Here is a 14796-nt window from a genome sequence, read left to right as displayed (position 1 = left end):
ATATACAACTTCCCATATATACTAGATATATGTTTTAGACATCTTCAGTTCTCTGATGGTTTCCTCATTTCTGAAATGGGAATAACAAGAGTTCTCTCTCTCTGGTGCATGTTGTAAGAATTACCATATGTAAATACTTAGTCATGTGTCAAAATAAATGGGCACTCAGTGGGCATTAAATAAATGTTTGCACCTTTAATATTCTAGAAATGAAGACATCATACCACAGCTTCAATCAGGCATCCTGCTTGCTCCCTTTACAGCCTTTTTCCAAGGAGCTTCAAAAGGCACAGGAGTAGTCCTGCTGCTGCATTTCACCATCACAGTAAGTAGCTTCTCCATCTTTAGTGGCCAAGGACAGTATTAAATAGAATTTCTGTGCACCGGTATCTCTAGTAGTGCTTTAATCTCTGTCAATCTAAAAGTAGATTTATAAACATTTGATTTAGTTTTTTGCAATTTTGACCAAATCATAGGGGAGAAAAATCCCTGAAAATAATCAGTTTAATTTATATTGTGACATCATAACTGAGATTGAAACAAAAGGAAACCCATCTGTTACTATTATTTGATAATAAATTACATATTCCTATTTTATAATCTTTCAAATGCAGTCAGATTTTACTTTTAAAATAGTTTATTCCTCCCTGCCTCCCTCCCTCCCTCCCTCTTTCTGTTTTCATTTCTCTGAGGATTCAGCAACAGTCAGATTTTCACTTGTATTCTTTTATTTCTCTCTCAACACGAAACAATTCAATTTGCTGGTGAAAGGACAGTATTTAAGAATTACAAAAGCATGCTTCTGATGCATATTTTATCACCTCTGAAAAAGAAAAACAATGAAAAATGCAATAAATTCCATTTTTGGGAAAAGAAGCAAACCAGCATCTTATAATATTGATGTCAGAGAAATGTGCCACAGAGCTAAAGCAGCCAGTCCTTTTTATGGCTCTAGTATCATAGATAGATGGTCAGGTCCCTGCTATTCCTCTGAGTTTTAGAGGTTCTCATAAGAATCTATACAACCAGCCTTCTGCCCTATTTTTCCTTCCCCATGTTGGCAAGAGGAATACACACTGAATCCCTTAGTGCGGAGAAGCATCTCAGTATTAGTGAAACAGACAACTTTGCATGGTATTGATCCAAGTTTTAAGCCCAGTTTTCCAGATTGTGCTAGCTGATTGTCTGTGTGATATGGATGAGCTCCTTAACCTCTCTGAGCCTCTGCTTCCTCATTTGTAAAAGAAAGGTAATACATGGACCTGGCAGGTTGTAAAATTTAAAAGAAATAACGTAGGAGGTGTTAGACAAAAGATGTGTTCCATGTTAGCTATTTGTATCATTGAGACCACTAACTGTTTTGTGGTTGTTAATATAGTGTTCAGGGACTTGGGTCCTAGTGTCAAACAGACCTGATTTCAAGTCTTGTGTGACTGAGCAAATTCTATAATCTCTTCATGTTTCAGTTTTTTTGTCACTTTTCTCAAAGTGTTGCTATAAAAATTTAGATGTAAGTATAGAGGGTTTAACATAGTTATGGCTGTTACTTAATTTATACCTTATAGATACACTAATATGTTAGATATCATTTTCATTAACATACTTGAAGAAACTGAGATTTATAACATTAAAAAAATCCACAGCTACTCAGCTTATAGAAATCAAATTTTGTTTTCTCTCCCTTCCCAAGCCTGAGTAATTCCATAATAGAGCTCCAGACAATGGTCTATAGAATAAAATTGAGTCTCCCTGACTTATTTTCCTTTTCTTATACCACACCCAATCTAGCAAATTTCTCAGTTCTACCTTTAGAATAAGTTCAGAGTCTGAGCACTTGATACCACCTCCATCACACTTTGCAAGCCAAGCCATCATTATCTCTCACCTGAACAATGTAGGAAGTCTCTGAACTGGTTTCTCTGCCTCAAAGTTTGCCTAAGAAGATTATTCTCATTACTGAAGCCATATTTATCCTTTGAAAACAAGAAAGAGGAAGTTCAATAACCTTTTAATATCTTTCAGAATAAACAGCAAAGTTCTTACCATGGCTTAAGGGCCCAAATGACCTGTCCCTTGTTGACCATCGGACCTTTTGTTCTGCATCCTTGGATCTTCATCATTCTGGTCCAGTCACACCAGCTTTTTTGTTCCCAAAATGCAGCAAGGTCTCTGCTGCCTCGTAGCCTTTTCCCTATATGTTACCACTGCCTTGAAAACTTTCTCTCAGAGATCAGCTTGAATTTCTGTTTTAAGTACTGCTCAAATGTCACTGTACCAGAGAGAAATCCCCTATCCAATATCTATGTTTAACAACTCTTCTACACTTCCTCTCTGTCTTGACCTCTTTATTTTCTTCTATAGTATTTAGGTAGTACAACTTGACCTCTCTTTATCAGTTAAACCCCAGAAGCCAAGGCTTTATCTTCTTAATTTCTCATCCCTAGGGCCTGTCACAGTGTCTGACATTCAGTAGGCACTTAATAAATATTTGTCAAATGAATGTGATAATTACCTGATGTTCTGTGAGTTATATAACCTGTAGAAAGGGTTTACATAATGGATTTTTCCTGGTTCCCCAAAGAACAATGGAGGGAGATTGAGGCAATAAAAGTGTGACTCTCTCAAGGGGATGACCAGACAGAATCCTATTCTCTTTCCAAGTAATTCAGACATTTAATGAACTTCTTCCTTCCTAGAAACTCTCCAGAGTCGTAAAAACAATGCAGGCCTGTCTCTACTTAACATCTAGCTGGTTCTGACAGTCTTATTCCCAATTCTGGGTAAAAGAAATGAAAAGGAATTTGTAATTAGCTGATTAATTTAGGATTATTTACTCTAGGCTGTAAAGAAATAAATAAAGTAGATGGCAGCTGGTTGCAATAAATTTGGTGAAGTCAAGCAAAAATAACAAAGTGAGTACTTTATTAGAGTTTTTTCTCTTTAAGAATTTTGTAAGCAATGACATAGAAAAAGAAATCTATCTACCAGGTATCAATCTAAGTGCATCAGAAAGCAATGTTTTACCCACCAGTCCCAGTTTTCCTACAGTGTGCTACTCTCCTGAGTTGGATGCTGCAAACTGCATTAATATAGACTGTGTCAACTCAGACTATGGCCTTTGGACTATGAAATGTTATGTATCCCAGGATTTCTGTAATACGAGAAACCAAAAAAAAATCCCCCTTGCATGGGCCTGTGGTTTTTACAGACACAGTTTATAAAAAGTGGAATATAACCAAAGTAATCTGTTAAAAAAATCCAAGAAAGAATCCTGGACATTTTATAATAGGAAATAACTCTTTCGCCAAATAGTTATCATTTTTCCCCAAATAAATGTTTCCATCAGAAGATTCAGAACACAGCCAAATGAGAACATGTCTATCAAATTACACTTCCCAGATAACTATGTTTTTGTTGTTGTTGTTTTGGTGTTGTTTGTTTGTTCCTCCTGGGACTGCGTTCAGCTCTGGAAGCTGACGGGACCTCAGCATTGTGTCTTTATATGAGAACAACATTGGTTTTAAAATTTATCTGATTTTGCCAGTAAACACATGTGGATATTTCCACACATTATATAATAAACTCACAACTTTAGGATTTGGATTGGTAAGTAAATCAAATTAGCTGGCAAAAGAAAATAAGTGAAAGATTAAAAAAAGAGCTGGTGAAAAGAAATTAGAGGGGAAGGAAGACAATCACCTACCTGAGCCAAGTGGCCTGAAAAGGCCCTTAGGAGTAATAGATCAATCTTGGCTTCCAATAGAATACCCTGAGGGACATTTAAACAGTATAAAAAGTCAGGCCTTCTCCACAGATATTCTCACCAAATGACCTGAGAGTGGGCAGGCCTTACCATTTGTACAGACTTCCAGGATGATTGTGATGTACAGCTAAAACGAACCATCACTGCATCAACCTAGTCTTGGAAATTTAGAGAGTTGAGTGATGATCCAGAATCATGAAAAATCAAGACTAAAGCTTAGTTTTAATTTCTTAATTTATTCTCTTTTTCCTTGTTCAATACCAGTGTCTCTGGATCTAACCTGCAAGTTTGATTATGATTATAGGGCCAAAATTTGGCTGCCATGGTATTGCCATACACTCTGAAATTTTGAAGACCCCCAAAACAAGTACTCTTGGGTACAGCATTCAATCACTAGGGGCTTCATTTTTAAATTGGGATACTACAGGTGTTCTAAATATAGAGAACAATCAAACAAATATCTTACTTTCAAATACTTGAAGCTGTGTTAATTCATCATAATGCCAGGACTGTTTGTTTTACCAAAAAGTAACTCAGAAAAACACTGCGTACAGATAGACTGACAGAGGGAATAATCCTAGCAGAGGGCACACACTTTCTGTGATAGTCCTGGACATTTTCTGCCATTGACCAGAGCTTTATTTGAAATGAATCGTAAATCCGCATTTATATTCATCTACACACCCCTGGAACTATTAAGAAAGCCAGATGATCCAAGTCACATTCAATCTTAAAATGTTAACTTAGGAGCAGAAATGTGATAGAAATGAATTTGATCTGTTTGCAAAAATATAAACATGAGATATGGCTGGGACATTAGTCAAGGGAACAGACAGGCAGCTCCCCCCATGACTCCCATCTATGACTTTCCTTATATTCTATATAGCTAAACACATTTTTGTTCTTTTACATAGTAACGTAGGATTTTCTTCCCTGCACAGCCATGGTAATAGAAGGTTATATAATTTTCCTTCTATATGATTGCAGTTGATTTGCATGCTCTATTGATTTACAACCTGTTTCTATATTTGTGCCAATTTAGAGTATTTGGAAATACTATATTTTCATATTAACTAATATATACGATGCTCAGAGGAAATTTTAATGGGAAGGTTGATGTAACTTTAGCTTTGGAAGATTAAATGTTGAAGCCAGCTGAAGTGTTACTTATTAACTTATTTAAATATTTCAGATGTTTTCACTTCTCTTTGCAAATGTTGACTCTTTTTTAATTGTTCTTCAAGTACAAAACTGTCTCCATTTTGCCTCCACCACTCTTTCCCATCCCAGCTATCCTCACCTCCTGCCCTTGATCCTACCCGCCTTTGGCTTTGTTCATGTGTCCTTTATACATGTTCCTTGACAACCCTCTCTCCTTTTCCCCCATTACCCTCTCCCACCTCCCCTCTGGTTACTGTCAGATTGTTTTTTATTTCAATGTCTCTGGTGATGTTTTCCTTGCTTCTTTGTTTGTTGATTAAGTTCCACCTATAGGTGAGGTCATATGGTATTTATTTGTCTTTCACTCTTGGCTTACTTCACTTAGCATAATTCTCTCCCCGTTCCATCCATGCTGTTGCAAGGGGTAGGGGCACCTTCTTTCTTTCTGCTGTATTCCATTGTATAAATGTACTGCAGTTTTTTGATCCACTCATTTACTGATGGGCACTTAGGTTGCTTCCAATGCTTGGCTATTGTAAATTGTGCTGCTAGGAACACTGGGGTGCATAGGTTCTTTTGAATATTTCAGGATTCTTAGAGCATAATCCTAGCAGTGGAATAGCCAGGTCAAAAGGCAATTCCACTTTTAGTTTTCTGAGGAAATTCCATACTGTTTTCCAGAGTGGCTGCACCAATTTGCATTCCCACCAACAGTGCACGAGGGTTCACTTTTCTGCACATCCTCTCCAACACTTGTTGTTTATTGATTTGGTTATGATGTCCATTATGACCAATGAGAGTGGTATCTCATTGTGGTTTTAATTTGCATGTCTCTGAAGGCTAGCGATGTCATCAGAGAGATGCAATTTAAGCTCTGTGTGGTTATATAACCCACAGAAAAAGTTGTCATTATGTCAACCCTTTCTATAGGTTATATAACCTCAAAAAACTAAAACTAAAATTAAAGGATGTTCAGTCATGTGAACATCCTTTCATATGTCTTTGGGCCCTCTGTATGTCCTCCTTGGAGAAGTGTCTGTTCATGTCCTTTGCCCATTTTTTAATTTGATTGTTTGTCTTCCTGGAGTGGAATCCTGTGAGTTCTTTATATATTTTGGAAATCAAACCCTTATCCAAGGTATCATTTGAAAATATATATTCCCATATGGTTGGTTCCATTTTAATTTTGCTGATTTTTTTAGCCATGCAGAAGCTTTATATTTTGATGAAGTCACATTTGTTTATTCTTACCTTTATGTCCCTTGCTCCAGGGGGCATGTCAGTGAAAATATTGCTGTGTGGAATATCTGAGAATTTCCTCCCTATGTTATCCTCTAGAAGTTTTATGGTTTCATGACTTATATTTAAGTCTTTTATCCATCTTGAGTTTATTTTTGTATATGGTGTAAGTTGGTGATCTAGTTACATTCTTTTACATGTAGCTGTCCACATCTCCCAATACCATTTATTGAAGAGGCTATTTTTTCTCCAGTTTATGCTCCTACACCCTTTGTCAAATATTAATTGACCATAGAGACATAGGTTTATTTCTGGGCTCTCTATTCTGTTTCTTTGATCCAGGTGTCTACTCTCATGCCTGTACCAGACTGTTTTAACTACAGTACTTTGCAATATAATTTGAGAACAGGTGTTGTGATCCCTCCTACTTTGTTCTTCTTTCTCAAAATTGCTGAAACTATTTGGAGTCATTTATGTTTCCCATATAAATGTTTGAAATATTTGTCCTATATCTGTGAAATATTTCATTGCTATTTTGATAGGGATTGTTTTTTATCTATAGATTGCTTTGGGTAGTATGGACATTTTAATGATCTTAATTCTTCTAATCTATGAACATAGTATAGGCTTCCATTTGTTTGTGTCTTCCTTTAATTTTTTTCTTCAGTGTTCTGTAGTTTTCTGAGTATAGTTCTTTTACCTCTTTGGTTAAGTTTATTCCTAGGTACTTTAATTTTCTTGTTGCTATAATAAATGGGATTTTTTCTTAGTTTCTGTTTCTGATATTTAATTGTTAATGTACAAATATGCCTTCAATTTCTGAATATTAACTTTTTATCCTGCTGTTTTACCTCATTCACTTGTTAGGTCAAGTAGTTTTTTGGTGGAGCCTATGAGGTTTTCTATGTATACTATCATGTCGTCTGCAGAAAATGACAGTTTTGCTTCCTCCTTTCCAATTTGGATGCCTTTTATTTCTTTTTCTTGTCTGATTCCTTGGCTCAAATTTTCAATACTACATTGAATAGAAGTGGTGAAAGAGACACCTTTCTCTTGTATTTAATCTTAGGGGGAAAACTTTTAGTTTTCTTTCATTGAGGATGATGTTGGCTGTAGGTTTCTCTTATATGTCCTTTATTATGTTGAGGTATGTATGTTCCTTCTACTTCTACTTCACTAAGTTTTTTTTATCATAAATGGGTGCTATACTTTATCAAATGCTTTTTCAGCATTTATTGATATGATCATGTGATTTTTCCTTCATTTTATGTGATATCTTACATTTATTGATCTGCAGATGTTGTACTGTATTTGCATCCCTGGGATGAATCCCACTTGATCATGTTATATGATCTTTTTAATATATTGCTGGATGTCGTTTTCCAATATTTTGTTGAGGAGTTTAGCATATATGTTCATCAGTGGTATTGGCCTGTAGTTCTCCTTCTTTGTTGGTCTTTACCTGGTTTTGGAAAGAGGATAATACTGACCTCATAAAAAGAGTTTGAAGTCTTTCTTCTTCTTGAATTTTTTAAAATAGTTTGAGCAGGATAGGAGTTAGCTCTTCCTTAAATGTTTGGTAAAAATTTTCCTGTGAAACTATCTGATCCAGGCCTTTTGTGTGCTTGGAGTTTTTTGATCATTGCTTCAACTTCACTGATTATTACCAGTATATTCAGGCTTTCTGCTTCTTCTTGATTCAGTTTTGGAAAATTACATGTTTCTAGAAATTTGTCCTTTTACCCCTGTTGTCAAATTTTTGTCATATAGTTGTTTATAGTAATTTCTGACATTCTTTGTATGTCTCTGGTATTGGTTGTGATTTCTCCCCTTTCATTTCTGATTTTATTTATTTGGGTCCTGTATTTTTTTTTCTTGAATTTGGCTAAAACCTGAATATACTTTCTAAGCTGCCTCATGTTCTCTTTGAATAGATCATTTGAGAGTTGACTTTGAGCATTTCACTAAGGAGCCAAACAAAACATAAAGGAATTACAATTGTGCATATATTATTTTCACCAATACCTTTTATACAGAATAAGATGTAGAATGAACACTATTGGTTGTTTTATATCTCTGCATAAGTCTCCATCTCTTCCTAATGTTCCATACTCTCTGTAAGCAAACCAAAGAATCTATTCATGAAACTGCTGATACAAATGTTTTACAATTTCATTTTTTGTGTAAGTAGAATAATTCCTCAGCATTGGTTATGCTTGGAGGCTCAAACAGTCACCACAGTGCCATAAAGAAAGAGAGTTGCAAAAAATACACAAAGCTAAAATCTCAGATATGAGTTCTGAATCCCACTTCCCCACCAAACACACACATGCACCACTTTGAGCTGTTTGAATATGGGTTATTAATCTCTTGCTATCTTGGTGCCATTTCTGAAAAATTTATGTGATGTGTCAGTGAATAGAATATAGAGAGAGCTAAATGGAATAGTGTATGTAAAGCAATTATTACAGTACTACTGGCTATATAATATTGACAGTAACTATATAGTGTGTATTTACTGTATGTCTAATACCATCCTTTGCAATTTTACCCTGTACTTCATTTAATCTCAGATGCTGCATCAACTACTTTTTTTTTTTTACTGCTGTGCTGATCTGTCCCCAGTTGCAATCAAATGTAGCTCTGGAGTCTGACATATTAATGTTTGCATCATCGTTCTCTTGTTCTCTCTCTTTGAAGCACAATGGAAAGAGTAAAGTCATATATATATATATATATATATATATATATATATATATATATAGAGAGAGAGAGAGAGAGAGAGAGAGAGAGAGATGTATAGATGAAGGGTGGGGAGTTCTAATCCTCATCTATATCTGCAAAATGTAACCTCCAAGAGTTGTTCTGAATTTACTGCTTATCATAGGGCAAGTACATAATAAACATTAATGTGTTTCACTATATCTATATACCATGAATAGTAGGAGATGTCAGTATTTCATGCTCCACTGAAATAAAAGTAGCCAATTAAAATATAATACAATACTTCCTTATCATTTTGACCCTAAGATACATTGTTACTTCAGAAATGTTAGAATGTGAAAAGAAAATATGTATCCTAGAATCAATGAAATACAGTAGTATGTATTAGTTTCCTTTCTAGGAAATAAAGACCGTGTCTATTTCCCATGAAAGATTTGTCCACATTCTTTGAAGTGAATTTTTAATGTATTATATGTTGATAAATGGGATTAAATTTTCCATATAATTCCTCACTCGCTGTGGCAATACTTTGTATCTGTACCCATTTTGTCAACTCCTGGTGGGTCTTTCCTTGCTCCTTGACATTGGGCTTGTCCATGGACTTAATTAAGTTAATGCAGGGTTCCTCAACATAGGTACTAAATTAAATTTTGGGTTGGACAATTTTTTGTTGCAGAGGGTTGATATGTAGAAGTATCCATAAACTGTACCCACTAGAAACCAATAGCACCTCTACTAACCTCCAAGCTGTGACAACCAAAAATGTCTCCAGATTTTGTAAAATGTCCCCTGGGCAAAAAATAAAAATTGTTCTCCTGTGGAGAACCATTGGGCTAATAGGATATTAGAGGACCTGACTTGAACAGAAACTTAACCTTGTTTCATGATGGGGTTTTTCTTCCTGCAAAACAGTGCTCAAGCATGAAAAAACTTTCCCCTGGTTTTCTCTCCCTACAACCTGCTCTCCCTCCACCCTGAGTTCCAGAGTAATGACTAACCCATAGCTTGAAGCAGAGGCAGTCTGCTGAGCCAGCCTAGATCAGCAATCCTATCACTTTAATTTTCTTGGATTTTTCCTTTCTTTGACAAGAATATATTCTCTGGTAATGTTTTGAGCAAGAAGATATTCATATTTTCATCACCATTTAAAAAATTCTAATTCTAGATTGGAAATAATTTTCACTTCGAATTTTGAAGATGTCATACTTACACCATCATTCCAACATTCCAGAAAATTCATACAGCTTTAAAGTCCTCTGAGAAGTCTGCTTTATTTTCTTTTTCAAGCTGGGACTGCTTGAAGACTTTCTTTATAGTCAGGGAGCTGAAATATCATAATAATATGCCTTGGGTGCTATTTTTACATTTATTGAGCTGGACTATTTATGAGTCTTTTTACCATAACCTTGAATTTCTTATTAATGGAAAATTGTCCAGTGTTATTATTTATTTAATCCCTTACCCTTTTTTCTTCTCTTTGTGAAACTCCTGTTAGCCAGCTGTAGGACATATTTTGGTTTTGGTCTACTTTCTGTGGGATTTTTTCTTACCTTTCCATCTTTCCACTTAATTTAATATACATATGTATGTATATATACATATATAGTATGCATTTATATGTAATAACTTTCTTATTACTCTTTTCAGCATTTTATAGTTTTTTTGTTTTGGGATTCTATGTATTTTTCATCTCTCTGTTGATAATGTAAATAAATATAGGTATACATAGATATTAAATATACTTAAGCTGCTAATGTTAGACTTGTATTTTCTACTTTCTTTGAGTTTATTTTATTTTATTTAAGATAAGCTTTAAAATATTAACTGAAGATTTATGCTTTTCTGAATCAATTTCTGCAACTCTCAAAGCCATACCTATTTTATAACTGACTATGTAACTTGGTTTGGTATGAAATAGTTAAACATCCAAACCTCCAGCTTTTGCGCCATGAGAATAATTAAAATTATGACATAAGAAACACTCATGAATTCAATGACAATTGCCTCGTTGTATGTAAGGTAGAGTTACTTTCCACTGAAAGCTAGAGCTGCCCAAATGACCTTCCTGACAGCCTCATAGCAGAAGAAAAGCAAAAAGGTGGCTCATCTAGTCTCAGCTGTCTCAGAAGATTTTTCTTTTCACATTGAAATAGAATACACAGTTCTTACAGGCTGCTTCATCAGCACTCATGCCTTTCCTGCTGGGAAAGTGCAGTGTTAGAGATACTAAAATACAGGCTGGTGTGACAAAAAAAAAGTCTCCCTTTGCACACCACTGAGGCTCTGACATGCATAGAAATTTGGAGAGACTAGTTTAGCATGAAGCGTGTGGGAACAATGGCATGAAGAGAGAGGCAATGAAGCCAGATGTAAAAGGGTTTAGATGTCATTTGCAAGAATCAGGTCTTATGTGGGAGCCATTGTAGAGTGTAGAACATGCTTAATGTTTGCATTTTAAAAGCATCACTCTGGCCTCCTAATGTCCCATGTTACAGACAGTGAAGCCTGCATGTAATCAATTTGAAAATGGTTACTTAAGAGGCTCAAGATTTCCCTCAGTTAACTCCATGCCAAATAAGATTTCTATTTGACTGATATATGGGCCATTGCTTTTTTATTCTGGTATCATTATGAGTAACAGCTCTGTCAGTCTCATAGTGCAGAAGGATGAACAGGTGTTTTTACTGCAATCGCCTCAATGCTTCTCCTCCATTAGCAATTTAGCAGTGTTCTTATGTCATTCAAATGTCAGTGGAAAGTGAGACTTTAAGTGGTGGAAAAAACTTGAATGCCTAATTACATGGTTTAACTTCCCGTTCCTCCCCTAAAGAAGAAGCTCTTCAACACTTGTTATGACCGTGTTTTCCAGAAGACAATATCAATAACACCTTTGGGAAATTTGCGTGGGTTAATTTAACTCCAAAAGATGATATTTGCAAAACTACTTTGGATTTTATTTCACATGCATTATCTCATTTCTATCTTAAACCAACTATTGGTTATGTGTTATTATTGTTCCTATTTTACAAAAGGTTCACCCAGAATGGGGAATAAATTACATTTTCTTGGAAAAAACATAATTAGTTGACAGAAATTGGATTTGAAGAAAGCTATCTACTGACCCCATGCCTCAGACACTTCTAAAGATCAGTGGGCAAAAAGCACAGTTTGTATCTAGCTGTTCATATTTGTATGCAAAGAAATGATGCCTCATGGTAATTGAAAAGCTCATATGTTTTCTGTGACACCAAAGCCTTTCTGGTGTTTCCATTGGCTTACTTTTCTATATTTTATCTGATGGAACTTTTCATAAAGACACAGAGGTATCCAAAAGTAGGGAATGAACAGATACTTTCCCAAAGACAAATGTATTTCTGTAATGAAGGCAGTATGCAGGAGCCCACTGAGGTATTCCATGGCCTTGCCAGGCCCCTGGAGCATTTATCCAATCCTTTCTTCTGTCTCTGAGCTCAGAGTGAGGATATAAATAGAACACCCTCACCAAAGTTGAAGCAGGAGGCAAATGCACAAACAAGAACAAGATAGGAGTTTGAAACATAAAGTTACACAGATATAATTTTGCAACAAGGAATGATTTTAGGGGGCAGACAGCAGGATATTAATCTATAATGTGCCACATTCTGAATGCAGCAGGATCTGTCATACACAGTATATTATGATGTGGTCTCTGAACCCTTAATGATATTCATTTTATTACCATTTTCCTCTGGTGTAGAATAACATACTAAACTGGTCAATAGAAGGCTTTGGCTTCCTGAAGATGTTTGCAGAGATTGTTGAAAGTGAATAACAGGAAATGTTCTTTTATTTTTGTGTTGATGCTTGTTATTTTAAGACTTTGCCAGGGTTTACTTCTTAGTTCTGAACAACAGTCATGAGATTGTGTCATGAGGAATAGGTTAATCACTTGCAGATATGCGTGTTACCACAGACATTAGGTATGTAGTTACTTGGAAAGAGAAAAATAAATGGGTTTTCTCAGGCAAGGATAACTATCAAAAAGACTTGCTTTCATATATATTTTTACAGTGTAGAGATTGCTCGATTCAGGTGAATCTGTATTGAATCACAACCTAGAACATACACAACTAACACCAGCCAGTTTTCTTAGTGTCTCTGGGATTCATTTTGCTGTTCTTTTAGGCGGTGGGTGGAAGGGAGAGGCAGGTGGAGGGGGAAGATAACTAATTTCTGATTGCCGTTCTATTCTGTAATTATCTGCCAGACACCGAGGCAGGGATTTTCTCACCTTGTCTCTGATGTGCTGATGTTATTATCATTTCACAGGAATGCCTATACATAAATTTCCAGGGTCAGAGGCAAGTCTCCAACTCAGGTCTGATTGCAACTTGAGTGTTGTTCTCGCTCCAGACTCTTTGATTCAGAAGCAACAAAAACACATTTTTGTTTTTGCCATTTTGCCAATGCAAAAAACACATTTTTTGTTGCTTTACCATTTTAGGTAAAAGGGAATTGACTATACAAGAGATGGAAATCAGGATATAATGGGAGCTGGGCCTCAGAAATTTGAACATACCCAGGACATTATCTGTGCTCATCCTTTCTCACTCTGCCTGACAACATCAGTTGTCGACTGGATCCAAGCACGCACAGCAAGCAGTAAGGCCACTGATAACTCATGTGTCTCACATTTCTAAGCTTCATTACTAGAGAGACTGGATTGCTGGTCTGCCTATCTGTAAATTCCTGAGGATATTTCCGATTCCTCCTACTTGATCATCCATACACCAATTATCTGTGCATATCAGGTAAGTTTTTATAGTCAATCTAGTTTCCTTAGTTGGATGCCCCTTGATGGTAGGAAGGACAGTGTCAGCAACATGAAATATTATGGACCACATAGATGTCGGGAGGTGGGAGTGTTATTCTATTGCTGACACTGAATTTATGTAATCTGGCAAGATCCTGTGATCTAAGAATAGACCATCCTCTTGGGAGGAAACCATCACCTCTGGCTTCACTAGCATAGTAGCACATCCCACGAGAGTTCTCTGACCACCCAAACTTCTTTGTCAAAAATTACTAATCACATTTTTCTTAGAATGCAGGACAACAGCTACAATTACGTCACCATTGAAGTGACCAAGATAGGAATGAGAGAACCTTCTTGGCAACTATGTACCAAGTATTTCAAAATAGTTGAATACAAATATGTAATTACATGAAATTGAAGAAAGATCTGCACCTTTCCCTAGAGCTATGGCAGCAGTCTCCTCCAGCTTTTCTAAAGCAACACCACATAAACACTTGAGCTTGATAACAATACCATGCTTGGTGTACATGAGGGGATGCAACTAAGGGGCTCCAGTACAGTTCCAATGGAATGGTTGCCTTAAGTTTCTCTAAAAGGGAAATTCTGGAACCACTTGTGCCTCAAATGATCAAGGAAATAAATGGATGTGAACCTGGAGAAATGCTTATACTTTGCAGTCTAGAAAAGATTCCTGGTAATAAGGAAGTGGTGAGAGGGAGAGGTGGTGGTAGAGTAGATGAGGGGAAATTCTCAAAGAAATAACCATTTGGAATAATTCTAGGCTTGGCATCAACTCTTATCATACAGTGGTAGCAATAGAAAGCCTCTGGCATCCTTCTGCTCAAGGTGGCAGTACTGAGCTAGAGGGTGGGATGCATTCTCCTAGAAAACTGTGACAGTAGTTGAGTAACTGGCCACTCTGGAAAAGCTGAAACCTTCAACTTCCTCCTTTCAAATAAAGCACAAGAGAAAGAAACTCATTAAAAGAGAAACAGAGTTCCCAATTGGGACTATGCTGTGAATTTACATACATTACTATTTCCTCTTTTTCATAATGTGAAAGACTTAAACAAAAAAAGATCAAAATTCAGTAGAATTCACCTGAACTCCCATG

This window comes from Phyllostomus discolor, chromosome 5 (genome assembly GCF_004126475.2).
Source record: "Phyllostomus discolor isolate MPI-MPIP mPhyDis1 chromosome 5, mPhyDis1.pri.v3, whole genome shotgun sequence".
NCBI lineage: Eukaryota > Metazoa > Chordata > Mammalia > Chiroptera > Phyllostomidae > Phyllostomus > Phyllostomus discolor.
The sequence above is the reverse complement of the archived record's forward strand: the minus strand, read 5'-3'. Positions refer to the sequence as shown.